The sequence below is a fragment of the Petromyzon marinus genome, chromosome 30 (assembly GCF_048934315.1).
Source record: "Petromyzon marinus isolate PM22_M1 ecotype Great Lakes invasive population chromosome 30, UKy_Petmar_22M1.pri1.0, whole genome shotgun sequence".
Classification (NCBI taxonomy): Eukaryota; Metazoa; Chordata; class Hyperoartia; order Petromyzontiformes; family Petromyzontidae; genus Petromyzon; species Petromyzon marinus.
The window spans coordinates 10,534,206-10,553,283 of NC_133696.1; the positions used below are offsets into that span (position 1 = coordinate 10,534,206).

Consider the following 19,078-nt stretch of genomic DNA (forward strand, 5'->3'; position numbering starts at 1 on the left):
TAACACAATAATATTCTCACGACGTTTCGGCCACAACACAAGCGGCCTTCATCAGGTGAAGGGGACGAGACTATCTGGAGGACAGCGCTGTCTCGTCCCCTTCACCTGATGAAGGCCGCTTGTGTTGTGGCCGAAACGTCGTGAGAATATTATTGTGTTATTTTATTTTATCAATTTATTATTTTATTCTCATTCTACGTGACTTTACCGAAAGAACCAAAGAAGATTAGGACACATTTTTATGATAGTAAATAAGAAGAGTATGCTAGTACTCAGTCAACTTGAACACATCTCTGATTAAAATTATTTTAGTAATTGATATATACTACAATTGAATCCTCTATAGAGCACACACACGACGAAGGCATACAAAGTATTGTCGACACAACACTCGATGAGTTAAACATTAATATTCTAATAATGCACGGTTAGAGTTGTGCTTTCAAACACGCCAGCGGTGCACTCCCGACGTTAAATCAAAGGATGCCCACAGGGCACAAGGCTTGTGGTGACTTCAGAACACCTGGCAAGGTCATTGTCTCCTTTCTGCGGGTGGCAAGTTCAGTTGGAATGTAACGTTCAGCAAACGTTTTCCGTGATGCACACGGCCGGGATGTTTAATGTGCATGCGATCAGAGTGATGGGACTGCTGGATCGGGGGGGGGGGCAGTGTCTTTAGCAGGAGCAGCTCTGCCCTGAGATAGGACTTGAAACTGACAGGATACTTGATGAGGATGTGTTTTTTGTTTTTATGAAGACCAATTACAAGATCACTGTGTTGTTAAGGTCTTGGTATTCTCGTTTTATTCTAATCTGCTATCCTGCACCCTCTCTGACAACAATAAAGGCCTGTTCTTGACACTTCTTAATGCTTTAAGGGTTAAGCAGTGCCACGGTGGCGAGACGTTAACTACCTCGCCTGGTATGCAGGAGATCCTAGGTTCGATCCCGACCCTTGGCCTGTTGTATTTTTGGAGTTTGCATGTTCTCCCCGTGGTCGCGTGCATTTTTCTCTGGGTCCTCCGGTTATCCCCTGCACATTTAGAAGCAATGCGTTTAGAGTATTTGGCTGCGAAACATTTCCACACGATAAGCCACTTCTTTAAGCTACATCATTCGTGGCCAGGTCCCTTCTGAAAAAGAGCTATAGAGCTCAGTGCGCCTTACCTGGTAAAATAAAAGTTTAGTTTAGTATGTGATCTTACACTCAAAGCCAATGTTTGTATCTCCTGCCCATACTGCTTGGAACTTACTTCATATTCTGTGTTGTATTGTGCAATCATTTTGTTCCTCTGCTAATATTCCTCCGTTAAAACAAAAATACTCCCTGCTGATAAGGCACCTCCTTATCACTCTGCTGTTGTTATAACCATGGTTATTGTTTACATGAACTTCGTATGTAAAATGTGTATGTTGAACCTCTTTCGCACCGTACATAGCCAACCGCGCTAATCGGAGGTGCGGCGGGGAAGGGCAACAAACTAATACACAAAAAAGCGGTTCTAGAGAAATGACTTCTCATTCTATAAAGTGCATAGCTCCCAGTCGCTTCCTTATATCGGAAGGAAGAGCGTTCCAGACGGCCGCAGAAGCGCATCCGAAGGGCACGATGCGGTGACCGCCTTTGTTCGATGGGCCAGCCAAAAGTCGCTGCGATGATGAACGGAGTGCGCGTGATGGTTTATGCTCCACATTCCCTATTGCCGTACAAAAACCGGAGGAAGGGCCTTTGCTATTGATGCCCCCAGGGTCTGGAATGCTATTGCCAATAAACTGCAACTTGAATCACTACCTATGAGATCTTCACCCCTAGCTGCCACTGCTATTCAGTGGCCTAAAATATGGCTCTAGATTTTGGTGTTATAATTTATTTATGTAGTTTATTGTTAAAAATTCGGTCACAGTCCCTATGATCACTGTTACATTGCATTTATGGCTTTTATTTTGGTGATTTCGAAAACGTTTTTTTTGTTTTGGCCATGTTTTTGTTTATTGTAGTACGGAGTTAGACTGATGGCCTTAATCTTAGTTGTCTTGTGGTTGTTGTTGTTATTTGACTTGCATCCCACTGGGATTTTTGCACACAGCGTTGGTGTACGGTGCTATTTCAGGATTATTTTGATGTCTTTTTTCCTGGATTTTCTGTTTGCACAGTCACATAGTCACTTTAAGATGTTTTCTTGTTCATGTTTTTTGTTTGTTGCGGTTGCACCCGATTCAAGAGCCGAATGGCTCACAGGGCTATACCAAATAAATGAACCATGAACTCTGTGTTTGGCAGTGTCGCGACGACTTCTCCCATTGATCCCTCCACGCGTGTTGAGGACTCGGCCGACCAGACACTGACCGCTTCGTCTCATCCACCACACCGTGTTCACCCACCGCCAACAAAGTGCAGGTCAAACAAACTCCTCTCTCACTCTCTCTCTCTCTGCTTCTTTTCTCGCACTGCTGAACTTTGGAATGCCCTCTCATCCTCTCTGTTCCCCATAACTCATAACAACCTCGTTTACATTTCGTCTGTAAAAACGCCGAGATTGACGCTTGTTGCTGGCCGCTCGATATGTTGGGCCTTTGGACCTCTGCTCAGCATCTGGTGTACAAGAAAAGTGTACTGTATACAGTATACAGTGACACCACTGGCAACAATAACTACAGTACTGCATTCACAACTTACTTCTTAATTGATTAAGAGTCATCTGTCCAGACCAAGTTTGTTTTTGGAAAGTAGTCAAGATGGATACAATTTGTAGCCGTCCTTAGCAAAATTTTATTATCCTGCTCATGAACAAAATACACATGTTTTATATCTTTGAAATAAATGCATTTAAGGGCACAGTGAACGCATCTTAAGTTTAAACATTTGACAGATTCCATCCAATTTACAGATGTGTACAGGATGCTATTGCCCAATAAGAAAAGCACAGTAGACGATAATGACAATAGTCACGGTCAAAAGATAAACAGTTATTTTTTAGTAACCGATAAGTTCTTAAATTAATAAAAAAACAGGGCAAATGTTAATAAGTATTTGTCCAACTGTTTTGTGGAAATGCAGTTGTTGTTTCTCGGGTCTACATTTTTAAATAATGTAAATTTGGGATTGTCTAATAATTGAATTACAAACAAAATTGTAACAATAGTCGTTACCTTGTGCAGATAACCGGGTTCCGCTTGTTGTTAAACCGATCGTGTACATTTCCTTTCACGCGGGCTGATTAATTTAATGAACACATATTTTACATCTTTTTTTGCAATAACACTGACGCAGGAACTCGTTTGCTATAAATCCATTAATAACAAAATGTTACATGACCCAAGTGGTATTTATGTTTGAATATATATCCTGTCATCATGTGTAACACACCAGCTCTTGCTAAAATGCTCCCTCTTCTCTGATATTTAGTTTCAGACTTGTTCTATATTCCAAGCGGCCGACCCACACACACATCCTTACCCAGACACCTGCAGTCCCGTGACTTTGAACTTTTAATGTTTCCCTTCATTGCCCATCAACACTGCAAATGACGAATTGAATATTTCATACTGATTTAATATATATGTTAAATTCACGCATCCTTAAGAGGAAGATATTACCTACGAGGCCAAAAAAACAGTGTTGGTAATGTAATACAGACCAATATTATTATCTGGCAATGAGACAGCACATTATTAATAACAATAGGTGTAGAGAAGGTAGATACAAAAGCATCTTCATCCACTGCTGGATGAAGGCATCGTCACCCAATTCCTCATAGTCCAGTGATGCTACTATCCATCTCGATCCTGCTTATGAGCCGATCTCATTGCTCCAACTCCATGGTGGGTGTCCACGTGGGCATTTCGTCTCCTTTGGATGCCAATTCTGTCACCTTTTTCCTGTTACCATTCTCGGGACGCCACGGTGGCGAGATGGTAACTACCTCGCTGGCATGGCATGCAGGAGGTTGTGGGTTCGATCCTCTATTATGGCCTGTTGTATATTTGCGTGTTCTATCTGTGGCCGCGTGGATTTTTCTCTGGGTCCTTTGATCTATACCTCCACATTTAGGATCAACATCACGCGTTTAGAGTATCTGCCTGCTATACATGTCCACACGGTAAGCCACTTCGTTGAGCTATCATTTGTGGCCAGGTCGCTTTTGAAAAAGAGCTACATAGCTCAGTGGGCCTTACCTGGTAAAATACAAATAGTTTAAAAGAAGAACAGTTTATCGTTTTGGTTCACCTTTCTCATCCGTCGACCATCATCCCTTCCAGCGAGTCAATCTTCTTAACAATTTTCTCAACAATCGCCACGTCTCTGATTGACAGTTGCTCTCTGACCTGTGCATTACTATTCTTCGTCTCGCAATCTATATTTCCAGCTTGCATTGTCTCTCCATGTTTCTCTGTGAAACTTTAAGCTATTGTTTTTTTATTTCTTTTGTCAGTGTCCATCTTTCTAATCTATATGCCAAAGCAAGTGATGTACAATTATTGAACATGTTTTCTGTTTAGGCACATCTGTACTTTGCTTTTCATTATAAAATTCAATTTCCAAACGCAATCCAATTATTTGATCCCATTCTGACCTCAACAATTGTCCGAGATATACGTAGTCCGTGTGTGTCTTTTTCAACTGTGTCCCTCCAACAATTGTATTCTTTTGTTGAGTGAACTTGTTATAGCGGACTTTTGTTTGGCTCGTTCGCTGTTGATTTTCACTTATTGTTGTGAAGGCTGTGTTGCCAGCGAATCCGAGATTGTTAATGTTACCACTTTTACAGTTATGTTTATGCCTTTTTTCCCTCCAATCCTAATGTTCAATTTATTCAGATGTTATTGTGAATAACCAGAGGTGAATGTTCTCCTCCTTGGCCTTGTTGCTCTTTCGATTAGTATTTTGTTACTTTCGTCACGCAATCTCAGCGCATTTGTAACATTTTAATACTCGTTATAATCTCTGCACATTTGCATAAAGGCATTGGGTTTGTGAGAGTGTGGATGGCTGCATCAGTTTCATACTGGATCACATTCCTTTCCATTGATTACATACTGCCACACATAATGGCATGTTATATCCATTTATCTTTCGGAGAAACTTGTGCGTACGTTAATGTCACCCGTGATGGTTGTGTAGTGTGTCTTGCTGTCGTGGAAAAGTAGGCCAAGATACGTTTAAAGGGGGGCTCGGGAGAGCTCCCCTCTAGTGGAGGCCCAACCACCAGCAGTGTTGCGAACAAGCATGTACAGGACTGCACCTTTACCTTATTAAATTTACACCTAATTATTATCTAACACATTTCATTAACCACGTAATGAAAATAATAACTATTGCGGATTGAGACTTTAAAACTATGAAATTAACTTGCTTCTTTAACATTAAATATGTACAAATAGCCTCTTGAGCTTTATTAAATCGGAGCGTGTGGAATCGGTGCAAACAATGGCTTTTCATCGAAAGCGTAAGGGATATAATCTACACATAACAAGTGCATGAGCATTTGTCTAACAAGCTTGGGTAATGCCATATGGAAATGTTATTGGATCCAAATAGCTTAGTAAACAGATGTACGTCTGGGCCAATAGGGATAATGAGAGCGAGAGGAACAGTCAATACCCATGCGGCTTTAATCTCTTTGTACAATGTCGCTTTCAACATTTCATTTTTTTGCCATTTGCTTTTATACCTATGTTCCGGTTATCGTATCACGAGGGCCAAAGACGTCTGCCCAGAGCTCTCACTGCCAGCAGAACATGTGTGTGGCGTCGAGGAATGGGGCTATGATGCGGGTACCAAATGCACGCGTGTTCAATCAAAGGCCCTGTATTCCAAACCACAGACAAAATAAATTTGCACCACCCCGAATACACACGTGAATGGTAGTGGGTGCGTCTGCAATTCACCAACTCTCAGACAAGTTTTAAGTTTCATTTATTAGGTATAGCCCTGTGAGCCATGCGGCTCTTGAGTCGGGTGCAACCGCAACAAACAAAATATGAACAGAGAACATCTTAAAGCGACGACGCGCAACAGAAACATCCTGGATAAACCAGCAAGTCTTCCAGAAAAAAAATCACCGTATTACAACGCTGTGTGCAAAAATTCCAGTGTGATGCAAGACAAACAATAACAACCATGAGACAATTTAGATTCAAGTTATCAGGCCAACTCCGCACTTCCGCAAGAAACATGGCTTATCCATATGTTTTAGAAATCACCAAAAAAGAGCTATAAAATGCAATATAACAGTAATAATCATAGGAACTTTGATTCAAATTTAACAATAAACGATATACATAACATGTACGAACAAACTTGCAGCCATATCTGTCAGCATGACACTCCCCGTGTATGATGTGTGAGTGAGTCAATGGTATGATGTGTGAGTCAGTGGTAGTGTGAGTGGGTGTATGATGTGTGAGTGAGTCAGCGTATGATGAGTGAGTCAGTGTTAGATGTGTGAGTGAGTCAGTGTATGATGTGTGACTGAGTCAGTATAAGATGAGTGAGTGTATCACGGCCTCCTCCCCACCATCGCGGCCTCCTCCATGCCATCATGGCCTCCTCCCCACCATCGCGGCCTCCTCCACGCCATCACGGCCTCCTCCACGCCATCGCGGCCTCCTCCATGCCATCATGGCCTCCTCCCCACCATCGCGGCCTCCTCCATGCCATCATGGCCTCCTTTTCGCCATCGCGGCCTCCCCGCCATCGCGGCCTCCTCCCCGTCATCGCGGCCTCCTCCCCGCCATCACGGCGTGTGAACGCGCGGGATGGAGGAGCGGCTCAAAGACGCGGCGGAGAAAGACGACGAGGGGAGGAGGAAGGAGGAGAAAGAGAGGAAGAATGGGGAGCAGAAAGAGAGGGCGAAGAGAATGGGTCCTCTTGCCCCCCCCGCCCCGCAAACACAAAGGGCCCCGTTTCCTGCCGCCAAAGCAATTTAATGGCGAACATCACTCACGCGTGAATCTCTGACAGTCGCTCTTCATCGACCACACAAAAGAAGAAAGGAGACGGGAGAATGGCCTCCAAAAGATGAAGCCACAACCTTAGTGTGACCTACATAGAGCTATAACACGAGATGTTAAGGGTCTTTGTCATATTGAAACCGAAATATTCGCACATATAGCTGAACACCTACGTTCAATTTCGACTTTTTCGCAAGTTTCTTTGTGAACGGAGAGACTTTTGTCTTCAATTTCTGTTATGATTTTTAGTAGCTAATGTTTTAACATTAACACGTTTTTACCCTCCCCACGGCACGTGTCCTAGAAATGCACCTTCACGATTCCACGCACTTGTTACAATTATGCGGTAAATGCTTGAGCTGCCGCGGGAGGTAATTTATCACTTAGGCAATTTTGAAGTGGTCCAAAAGTGCAATCAAAGACAAACAAAAAAAACGCATTATACAGCTGTCTGGTGAAAACACAGCCTGGCGCCCCCCCCCCCCCATACGTGTGATTTACAGCAACAAGGTGCGCATATTATTAATTTTAGTCTCAGCATCCGTTCATAGCTATTGTAATCAAAATACGCAAGTTCGGAGTCTGTTTCACTGCTTTATGTACTGCTTTATTTCTCGCACACATTCGAGGGTGATGAATGCACCAGTGCCATATTATCCAACAGACCACAGCAGACAATGTGCCTAGGGCCTACAAAAATGTTTCCCAAGATATGTTCTCGAATAAATAGATTTACATCGCAAGGATAGGCACAGTGTGTACACAAAAAAGGCAATGTCATGTCATTGTCAATCGTCTTTTTCATAAGGTGAGAGAAATTAACACCGAAGAGTTACTTTTCGAGATGTTTTCATTGCAAAATTATCAATAAAATCTTCAAATGGTGTTTTTCGCATAATCTCATTCTCAATAGAGAGTAGTTCAAGGGAAGACAAGCGTTATTATCCTATGACAGTTGAAAAAAAAATCAGGTTTAGCCTCGAAAAAGAACGGTCCCGTTCACAATTCATTGTTGTGAGGCATATTACACCCTCAATTACAGTCAAACACATCTTTAAGCTTATACGAAAGTAAAAGCGACATGGCGCTCGCCACGCGATCGTCCTGTCAGAACGTTGAAATTGTTCTCGATGAAAATTAACGGCATCCTTTTAAATCTGTATTATCCGATATGATTATCATGGTAAAAAAAATAGTTGAAGACATTTTCGCTTATAATATTTGTAGGCATGCCTTGCTGCTATTTTCTCTCGATAATTTCAAATTAAATCAGATTTCTGCTGTACACAGCGCGCTCCCATAGAATGAAGGTACAGACTAAGTAATGAACATATCGGTAACGACATCTGTCCAGCGGCTGGACGAATTCGGCGTGAAACAAGCGGAGTGACAGGGGTGGTAGTAGTGACACGGGGCAGCAGCAGTACCGACTGTAGGGAATGATCACTGAATGCCTCCGAAACGGAAGTGCTTCGGGCATACAAGAACCTTAATCCTGCTCTGGAATGCACACATATATAGAGACTGTTGTTATTCATATTTTTGAGAGGTTTCAGTCTTCAATTATAAACATTGAATGCTAATCATCAACAAGAGATGGGTGTGCAGAGAACACGTGTATTTGTTGTAAGACGTACCACGTGATCAGAGCGCTTGGACACGGATTGTGGCAGGAAGCGTGTTTCTCTTTTGTGCTAAACTGTGGAAATCAGAGTCTCTTGAATAAACAAATGACAAATACCTTATTGCATAGACCCACCTGTTCTCCCTGGCTCATCCCGAAGTACTCCCCTAATTCCCGTACCCACTCAACCTCCCTCCCCATACCACATCCCTATTCACCACATCACTTTTAGCTACTCTCATTGTACCACTCATAACCATTCTAAAGCGCCTTGGATAAAGGCGCTATATAAATGTAGTGGGTTCAACTGAGGCGCATACTCGAATTTGGAGGCAACACGTTTATTCTCAACCCAACGGGGTAACTATATAACCAGTTACAGGATAACGACATAGGGTGGTGACCACCACTGCTAACTACTAAACCACTGGACGAGATACTATATAGTGGTCACCACCACGGGGTAACTATACAATTGGATCCAGCTAGTTAACATCTTATCTGGTCCATGATGCCGTGCGCGAAGACCCAAGACCGAAGAGCCAAGAGTTACATTCCCAGAGACAGCCATGATCGGGCTCGGGACTCGGCTTTTATTGGCCGTGGCATAGCCGGGCTCCGCCCCTGGCCACGCTCCCTTCCAGATCCTTCTCGAAGACTCTGGCCCCTACATCACGTGTCCATTTCACCCCCTTCTGGGCCCCCCTTTCCACCTCGTCCGGTCACGTGCCCTCTCGGGTTCACTCAGAGTACTCTGTCCTTGCCCCACCTCTCTCTCACCGTCACCAGGGCTATGCCCCCTAGAGAGCCCTTCCATGGCATACTCACTCTGGTGCTAGAGAGAGGCTCCGCACATACAGTACCACTCTTCACTCGGTACTGTCGCTAAACTATAGTGACACCATTTATATCACTACATCGCCCCCCTCTTTATAAAACACAGCCCTCCCGGCTGATAACCAACCGTAAAAAACAAGAGTGTGCATCCCAAAATGTAACAACAATGAGCAACCGACGACTGAGCAATAAATACAGTATATACAGTTTCCGAGAAGGGGGAGAGAGAGAGGAGAGAGAGAGGGAATAACAACAAGCAAAAATACATGTTGACAATGTACACAACCCGGTTTTCCCTCCCACTAACAGCACAGCCCTACCCCCGTGTGTGTGTCAGCAGACCGCGCAGGGGAAAAAAAAATAGCACGGTGGAGGAGAGTCCTTTAAACTGGACAGTATTTGACAAGTCCATGTTGCCGAGCCCCCAGGTGAGGTGGGCACGAACTCCCTGGAGGTCCTGGGGGGAAGCCGAAAATGGCCCAAAGGGCACGGCCCCTCCCCAGGAGTCGAACAACAGCAGGAGCAGGAGTGGATGACGGATGCTCCACTCCCCCCCAATCCACATCCGGTCGGTGCAACCGGCGACTCCAAGGGTGCAGGTGCTGGGATCCTGTGACGAGAAAAAAAAAACCCCGGGCACAACCTCCGCGAACACATGCCTCAGCTTGTTGGACACGTCATCCACCCAGCCCTTGGGTAGTGGAGATGAAGGGATTCTGCCCGGCGCGACGGATGCACAACTAACACCGGCGATCGAACCGACTCCGCACACATCCATTGACACAACACGGACGTCAGGGTCCCCTGCCACCCTTCAACCGTCCCACCAACCAGGTGGTGATAGGGCGAAGACTGAACTGTCTAGCGCCCATCCACTCACACACCACAAATTATATTTTGGACGTCTTCCGACATCCCGGGTCAAAGAAGTCGTGCTTCAAGGTCGACCAATGTACCGGGGCAAAGAAGTCACGCTAAGTCACGCTTCAAGGTCGCCCCAGTATTCTGCACCCCAAGGTGCAGCGTAAGTAAATTTTGGGTGTCTTCCGACATTCCGGGTCAAAGAAGTCGTGCTTCAAGATCGACCAATGTACTGGCTCAAGGAAGTCACGCTTCAAAGTCGAGCCAATATGCTGCACCCCAAGGTACCATTTGGACGTCTTGCGACATCCCGGATCAAAGAAGTCGTGCTTCAAGGTTGACCCATGTACTGGCTCAAGGAAGTCTCGCTTTAAGATCGAGCCAATATGCTGAACACAAAGGTACAGCAACGAGTTTGGCGGGAAACCCGTCCTGCTCGTATACAAAATGGCGGCCGCACGTGCGGGCCGCATCTCCATGATTTCCCGCGCTTGCAACAAAATGGCGGCTGCATGCGTGGACCGCATCTCCGTGGTTTCCCGTGCTCGCTCGGGTAACAGCCGCCAGTGCGCAGCCCGTACAACTTTGCCCCACAGAACAGTTGGCACCACAAAGTCACGGCGTTGCACTTTTCTCTCGCACACATCAGCAGCCCTCTTTTGAGGACCACTATGGACATGTCATGTCACCCTTTACCACCCCTCGCCTCTCCGACATGGCATCACAATTCAACAATTGCACGTGTCGGCCGTATAGGGGGGAATTTCTTTTTAAAACCGTCTCTCTCCCTGGCTAGCACTACTGCATTCTGCTGTACCCGAACGAGCGGAGAAGACACAGCACTCACCCTCTCCAAGACTCGCAAGTCAGCATTCGGCTGCACACTATCGAGCGGAGAGAGCAACGCTATTTGACGGGCAGATAACAGTCCAACGCACCCTCAATTCATTAGGAACATAAGGGGCATTCTCGCACAAAAAAATTACGTACAACGGACAGGATACAACTAGTGAATTCGAAACAACACCAGACCTGTCATTACAAATTCCCCCTCAACATCAACACAGGATTTACCCGGGGCTCAGAGCACCCGCCTCTCGACAATGCACCATACACAATTCTCCCAATAATCGACGATACCGAGAAATGCAGTATATGCAGTCCGCACAACAATTGACGATATTGAGCAATGCACCATATGCAGTCCGCACATCATGACCCATCTCGAGCAGTACTCCATACAGTCCGCACATCATCAACAATCCCGAGCAGTGCTCCATGCAGTCCGTACATTTAGATGATCCCGACGCCGTAACAACAAAAAACAACGTTACACCACGGACACCAGCACGGACACCAGCACGGACGCTGCGTCCATCCGCTACAAAACACAACCCGATCGACACGCTCCGCAACCCTGCGAGTAAAAAACACAAACTCTGCCGACACGCTCTGCAACTCGGCGAGTAAAAAACACACAAATCCGACCCGGCACACAAATGATGAGTGATGTGTCTGCAAGGGCCGGGCGCGGGACGTGTCACAACTTGCCTGATGGGTCTGACGAAGCGGAGGGTGGCAGGGTGGAAGCTGACAACGATGTGAAAATTCTTGCTTGGCGAGCGCGGCATCCTCTTGCGACGTGATCCAGCTGGCCGCACTCAAGGATGGGGGTGCTCCTGGGATGGTCGAGAGTCCCCCTCCGCAGGCGTTGGTTTTGGCGGGAGAGAGAGAGAAACAGCCACGATGTGCTGCTCTGTTGCGCATCGTGGTATAATATTGTAATGTATAGTAGTCTAGCTTATAGCATAGTTGTAACGCAACACAGGACAGAGCAGCGCATCGTGGCTGTTTCTCTCTCTCTCTCCCCCCTCCTCCATTCCAAACATAGATGGACTCGTCCGTCTGAACAAAGCTCGTCGCTTTCCGTGGTGCTAACGTTGAGGAAAAAAGAAACCGCCACTTTTTTCGACATAGAATTGTAATGGATAATGACTTATTGGTAGTAGCTCAGCTGATAGGAGAGTATATTGAGTACATTGATTATATTGATTATATTGATGTTTATATTGATGTAGTTTAGTTTAGTTCTTTCACACCGGTTTATTGTATGATAGTTGGGTAGTTACAGTTCTTTAGCGTCAATATGCTAAATGCCTCTGTTGATATGTAAACTCTGACTTTAACATAGCTCATAGTAAAGGTTTTTTGGGTTAGATCGCGTTTATTTATAAATGTGTCGTAACCCTCCACCACCCGACACGGCCAATCAGCAAAAAAAGTGTCACGTTGACAAAAGACAAATAATTCACTACTTCAGCCCACCGGTGTTGAACACCGGTGTTGAACACACCGGTGGGCTGAAGTAGTGAATTATTTGTCTTTTGTCAACGTGACACTTTTTTTGCTGATTGGCCGTGTCGGGTGGTGGAGGGTTACGACACATTTATAAATAAACGCGATCTAACCCAAAAACCTTTACTATGAATAATATTGGTCGCGAAAGCCTACGTGTTTAACATAGCTACTTCCATGACCAGTTACATGCTAATCCCTCACACTGACATCATGCTAATCTCCCAGTTACATGCTAATTTCTGACTTTAACATCCTGCTAATCTCTCACATTAACACAGCTACTTCAATGCTAAATCCTTCTGTTGATATGTAAACTCCTTTGGCAAGGCGCTCTGCTCCTCCCACCCAGCTTAAAAGACGCTGCCAAGCTTAGCAGTGTTCATTGGAGCGCTGTCTTTCCGACAGTTCTGTTTCTTCACCTGAGGAAGGCTACTTGTGTTTTGGCCGAAACGTTGTGAGAATTTCATTTTATTATGTTTTATTTTTATTATTATTTTATTTCCCTTCTACGTGACTTTACCGAAAGAACCAAGAAGATGAATCCCTGCAGCCACGAAAGCTTTAAATCGAGGGTGTTAAGATGTTCAAACAGCAAATAGATACCTTTTACAAGTGTAGTGGGTTCAATGACAGAGAGGAAACTTATCTGAGGCAACACAGGTTTATTTTAACAATTAACGTAGAGGTGTACGGCAACCTCATACCTGATAAACGATGGAGAGTGTGCCCTCCAGATTAATGCGCCTCTCACTGGCTAATCCTTGAGTGAAGCTTGGATCTTCACTGGTATATAAGCTGGGCCGTCCCTTGCCAGGGGTACGGCTCTGCCCTTGGACTCTTCAATCTTCAGGAGCTTCTTGTCTTCAGCTGGACAACGACTGACTCGGACCGTTCAGGATCCGGCTTTTATCCTTGGCCCGTGGCTCGTTCGGCCCTAGCCACGCCTTCCTTCCGAACCTTAGAGAAGGATCTGGGAGTGATGTCATCCCCCAACCACACATACTCGTAGGGAACATGCAAACAAGCATTCTCTGATAATTGAAAAAACAATGCATATATTATAATACTAGCTTTACTATCCGGCTTCGCTCCGGACTTGGATTCTTGTCTTGGATTAATACATGGCCTACGCGGAGGGTGGGGATGCGTGACGTCAGCAGGCACACTGCGTAACGCTTCCGCATGCGGGTAACATCACAGATGTGACGTCACATCTGTGATGTCACCCGCTCACTTGCCGTGCAAAATATATCCATTATTGCGCCCCCACCCCCAAAACAAAAAATACAAAAGTCTATTTTAAAATTTTTGCATGGTGTACAGTCTGGAAACTACACACATGCCAAATTTCAAGTTTGTTCCATGTCGGGAAGTATGTTAAACATTTCGAAGAGACACATTTATTCACAAATTTCCCTTTTATATATACAGTATAGATATGCATTATTTTTTCAACAGATTGGCCTACACCAGAGACAACATTCTTTATAGCTCAGTCTCACCAGTGTCAGACCAGAGAACGCCAAAAGGCGACCAGTACAAAGACAATGCATGTACCAGAGCATTTAAAACTTGGGGTGAGCAGCTATGTCATGGGATGGAGGCGGTAAAGGGAGAGGTGATTGAGAGATATAGGGGGTAGGTGGGTGAGGCAAGGCCATAGCCATGGAGTCAACATTGGGGGGGACCAAACCTTCCAGGGGGTCTAGGGGTCCCCTCCCCAGAAAAAATATATAAATTTGAAAATTTATTTCCTGACTAAAATATAAAACATGTCACTAAAACATGGGATGGAATTTTTTAAATAATAATGTCTAATAGTGTATTGTATTACATTGCTCTGTTTTTTACCTTTTCTTGTTTCATTGTATGTAATGGCAGAGATTAGGGATTAATAAAGTACAACCATAACCACAATCATATAAACAGAAATATATGCATTGATTTATATGAAGACAAGTCCAGATATTGTGGCCAAGGTTTAGCAAATTGTTATTTTTATTTACATAGCATAGCAATTATTTTTTTAAAATATTGTTTATAGCAATATATTGGAGGGGACATTTTGAGCATATTTGAATATTGGGGGGGGATGTGTCCCCCCCCAATATATATTATAATTACGGCCTTGGGGTGAGGTACAGTGGAGGGGGAAGGAGAGGAGACAGAGGGATAGAGAAACAGCTAGAAACAGAGACAAAGTAACACATCGAGATACATTGGGATATACAGAACAGAGAAGGCAAGAGAAAGGTGGAGAGAGACAAGAATACAAGTTTTTCTGGCTGCCTGGGAGAGATAGACGGTTACATCCAAAGGACGCGCAGGGCTGCGGGTATAATCAATTTAAAAATCTACTTAAACGTATAAATGACAGGTATTTTATAATTGACCAAGTGTCATGAAAACGACTATGGCCATGTGGCTTTTGCTTGTGAACTGCGGGGGGGGGGGGCTACTCTGTTGTAGCCATGCTGGCCGAGCTCTGAGAGGCCGTCTCGTGTCGGAAGTCACCGGGGATGACGGAGACAAGGCAGCCAATCGCTCCGGGATATGCGCGCACACACAGGTCGATAAACGCAAAGACAAAGACCCCCCCGTATAGCCTCAACAGACTGTTGGGGGTAAGTAATAATACTAATTTCATTCCACAGCGTCATTCGTGCAATTGCATCCCACAACGCTGCAACATCAATTAGCCAGTCCCTTACATAGATGATACAAAAAACAAAGTACTGCTAGCGAGCACCTATGAAGGCCGGCACGGCACACAAAGGGGTGGGTGGCCAGCACCACGCCCGGCTGCCTTTGTCTCCCCGCTGGCGATGTTTACTATGCACCGCACCAGGTGCTCAATTTGAGGCTGAGCCGACCTAGGGGATGCCCAGGACGGGTTCAGATAATCGTCACTGGGTGTTGGCCGTGAGCGGGAATCGGAGCCAGGTGCCCAGGTTTGCAGCGCAGCGCGCTAACCGCTACACTATCGCTCCCCGATACACGGACTACTTAAATTCATACGCATGCACTATAATCTGTGTTTAGAGTCAAATATATTCATCGTCACTGTCATTGTCGTGCCGCAGTTTTTGTTCTGATTTCTATTTGCTTCATTACTGCACTCAACTGCATGTGTAAAGTTGCTAATTTATTTTGTCTTTGTCGTTTTGCTGACCACGGTCACTGGCAAAATTAGACTATCCTGGTCGCTTGAGTTTATATCAACTGGTTCCATAAACGCACTTGGACGAGCAAACACAATACACGCAAACAAATGCACGTTGCACATTCACACATGTATTTGCATGTAACGTGAGTGCATGCAAATGCATATATTGCACGTCTGCAAGAAACACCTTTCCGGATGTACGTATGTTGAACTTCCTTTGCACCGTACGTATCCAACCGTGCCGATCGAATGTGCGGATGTATTGATGTACCAATGCAAAGGAAACCCTCAAACATTTCTCCTGAGAGTGTTGGGGGGGGGGGGGTGGGGGGCAATTGCTGCCGTGTCGGCACGTGCCAGGGTGGGGGCATCTGGTACACGTGGTGCTGCTGCCAGCCAGAACACGTGGGTTATCTAGTGAGAGAAGCGAAGGCCTGGGCTTGTTGTTGAGTCGTCACGGAGATTTGCTTGCAAGCGGGTGAATCCACTCGGTCTTGGGGACTGATTCGAGAAGAACGATGTTGCTCACCTGATTGGTAGTAAGGGGCCGTCCATAAATGACGTCACGCGATTTTGACCGATTTTTGACCCCCCCTCCTCCCCCCCTCGTCACACGGCGTCACAAAAAGTCAGACCCCCTTCAAATATGACGTCACAAAGCTCTCCCCCCCCCCCACCATATTTTCATACTATTGTCATTGTAGTGCGTATTTTATGTGGCGCTGCACTCTGATGTTGTAGGAGAAAACATCAAATAGGAGCCGTTGGAAAGCTGAAATTTAGCATAAAATTCACTTGAAAATATTCAACGTCTAACTAAAACTGCAGATGTTCAGAATATTATATTGAAATTTTCTTATAATTATAAAATATTAAAAGTAATTATAACTATAAAAAAATACTTGAAACTTTGTAGTAGAACGAAGCAAAATGGAGAGTACAATTATAACAATCATATATTCATTCCACAGAATGAAACGCCCTGGTAGAATCATTAGAATCAAAATGTTTAATAACAATCATTACAATTTTTTACAAAATGTATACTTCTCCATTCTCCCATGGAGAAGCAAAATGCTCCTTCATGGAATAAATAAAAGGTGACCTTAGTAATTTTAAATAATCAAATAGTTAATAATCAAAATTAATCAAAATTAGTGTTGTTATAACAATTCTATTTAATTAATATTTATTTAAAGTTGCACATATTGATGGGACGTCACATTTCTCAAACCCCCCCCTCCCCCCTCGTCACACATCGTCACAAATGTCTGACCCCTTCCCTCCCCCCCTCGGTGCGTGACGTCATTTATGGACGGCCCCTAAGGATGCTTCATTACCCAGGGTGTGCCCGGGGTAATGAGCTCAGCTGTTGCTGTTGTTGTTCACAGGAGCAGGAGAAGCCAGATGCCGATAGCGACGACGCTAGAATCGTGATGCTGTGGCCGTCTGGAACGCTCTTCCTTCTGATATTAGGAAGCCACTGGAGCTATGCACTTGTAAATCATCTAGATTGAAAACTCATTTTTTGAAAACTGCATTTTGTGTTCATTCATTATAAAGGTTTTGGGTTAGATCGCGTAGTATTAATGTGTTTAACCCTCCACCACCCAACACAGCCAATTAGTAAGGGATTTATCACGTAAACAAAACTCCAATTAGTTACTACTTCAGCCCATCGGTGTTTTAGAGAGTAAATCCACAACATTTACAATTTGAGTACGACGTTTCGCTGGTAATTACATCCAGAATAGTTTAGTTTATTACCCCCTCCCCCCCGCTCTGATAAACACGGTTGGATACTTACGGTGCGAAAGAAGTTCGACAGTCCATCATCCCCTCGGGGCGCCATACCTAAGTACCACTTTGTGATTCTCCCATGATTTTACTTGGTCCCCACAACTCGAGTGGGGAATGTCTACGTTTGGTTCAAGAGCACGTGCAGAGATAAGTACCACCACGTGCCGTTCGCGTGAGGAACGAAGACACTCTCTCTCAGACTTGACAAAGAAACACTACTGTTCTGCCTCACGGCAGGTATGGGGGTGTGTGTACACAGCAAATTCCTGATATGGTGTTGAGTTTGGTCACATGACCAGAAAGTTACGATTTAAGATTCTCTAAGCCATGCGGCAGGGTGTCAGCCATTACACAGAGTACAAAATGGAGGCACAAATAGCATCTCAGTGAAGACAGGTGCATCTGTTCATTGTGGGACTTTAAGAAGCATTGCCTGTAAGTTCGTTTATGTTCTTATAATACTGGGAATGCTGTTATAATGTTAGGATTGCCGTTATAATGCTGTAAATGCCTTTATAATGCTGTTAAATTGTTATGATAAATATGAGGCCTAGTTAACAACGAAGCCTGCCACTTGCATTATTGTGAATGTTACTTGTAGTTGGATAAGTTGAGCCGGACTTGTACCCATGTTACTTTAATGCGATCTTGAGAACAAGGATGAAGAAGTATCGCATCCACAGTTCAGTATTATGTGCAGCGCTGTACATTTAGGCTGCAGTATGGTGATTACACGATGTGACCTTATTAAACACAGTAGCTTATTCTCTTGTGTAGCTACTCAGTGCTAATGTCGGTGCCTTGTCCATCCAGGACCTATTTTTAAGTTTCAAGTTATCTTAAGACAATGTTATGATGCTCCTTGTGTTCATTCATTGTATCGATATTGCAAGTATTAACAGATGCTGTATTTTGTGCTCTGTTTATCCATCAGTTTTACCTCGTTCTATTCATTAAATACATTGGAGTCGGATGTTCACCCTGGCTCTGAATGTTTATTGAATGCGAGGTTTACTACTATGATAGTGGTGCAACGCAGCGCACAGCGAGGCCGATACAACAACCGATGCCCAATAGACAAAAGGGAGTCTTGCACACCAAAGGCAAAGATCCTCCATTTAGCCTTAACAGACTATTGGAGCAAGTGCTGTTAGCAAGTAGAACCTATGAAGGCGGCCACGGCACACAATGGGGTGGTTTTGCCAGCACCAGGCCCGACCGCCTTTGTCTCCCTAGTGGCGATGCTTATACACCTCACCAGGTACTCATTTGTGGCCAAGTCGACCTAGGGGAGGCTCAGGATCGGTTAAGATAATCGTCACTGGTCTTGGCCGTGAGCGGGAATCGAACTCTGTTCGCCAGGTTCGTAGCGCAGCGCGCTAACCATCACACTACCGCTCCACACACACACAAACACCGGCGTACTTAACCCACGGAAATTGATAAATAAGCAACCCGCAGCACTGTTTATACAGCAC

At 44.7% G+C, this 19,078-nt stretch overlaps 1 long non-coding RNA gene across 1 annotated transcript in view; it reads left to right on the plus strand.

Annotated features, from left to right (window-relative positions):
- The window catches only part of LOC142929386 (uncharacterized), a 31,360-nt gene extending 12,781 nt beyond the window's left edge, over window positions 1–18,579 (plus strand). Inside the window, exons 2-3 of the long non-coding RNA XR_012945691.1 lie at window positions 2,282–2,398; window positions 17,192–18,579. This is a non-coding gene — a long non-coding RNA (uncharacterized LOC142929386). The remainder of the gene's footprint in view (window positions 1–2,281; window positions 2,399–17,191) is intronic.
- Window positions 18,580–19,078: the final 499 nt, after the last annotated feature.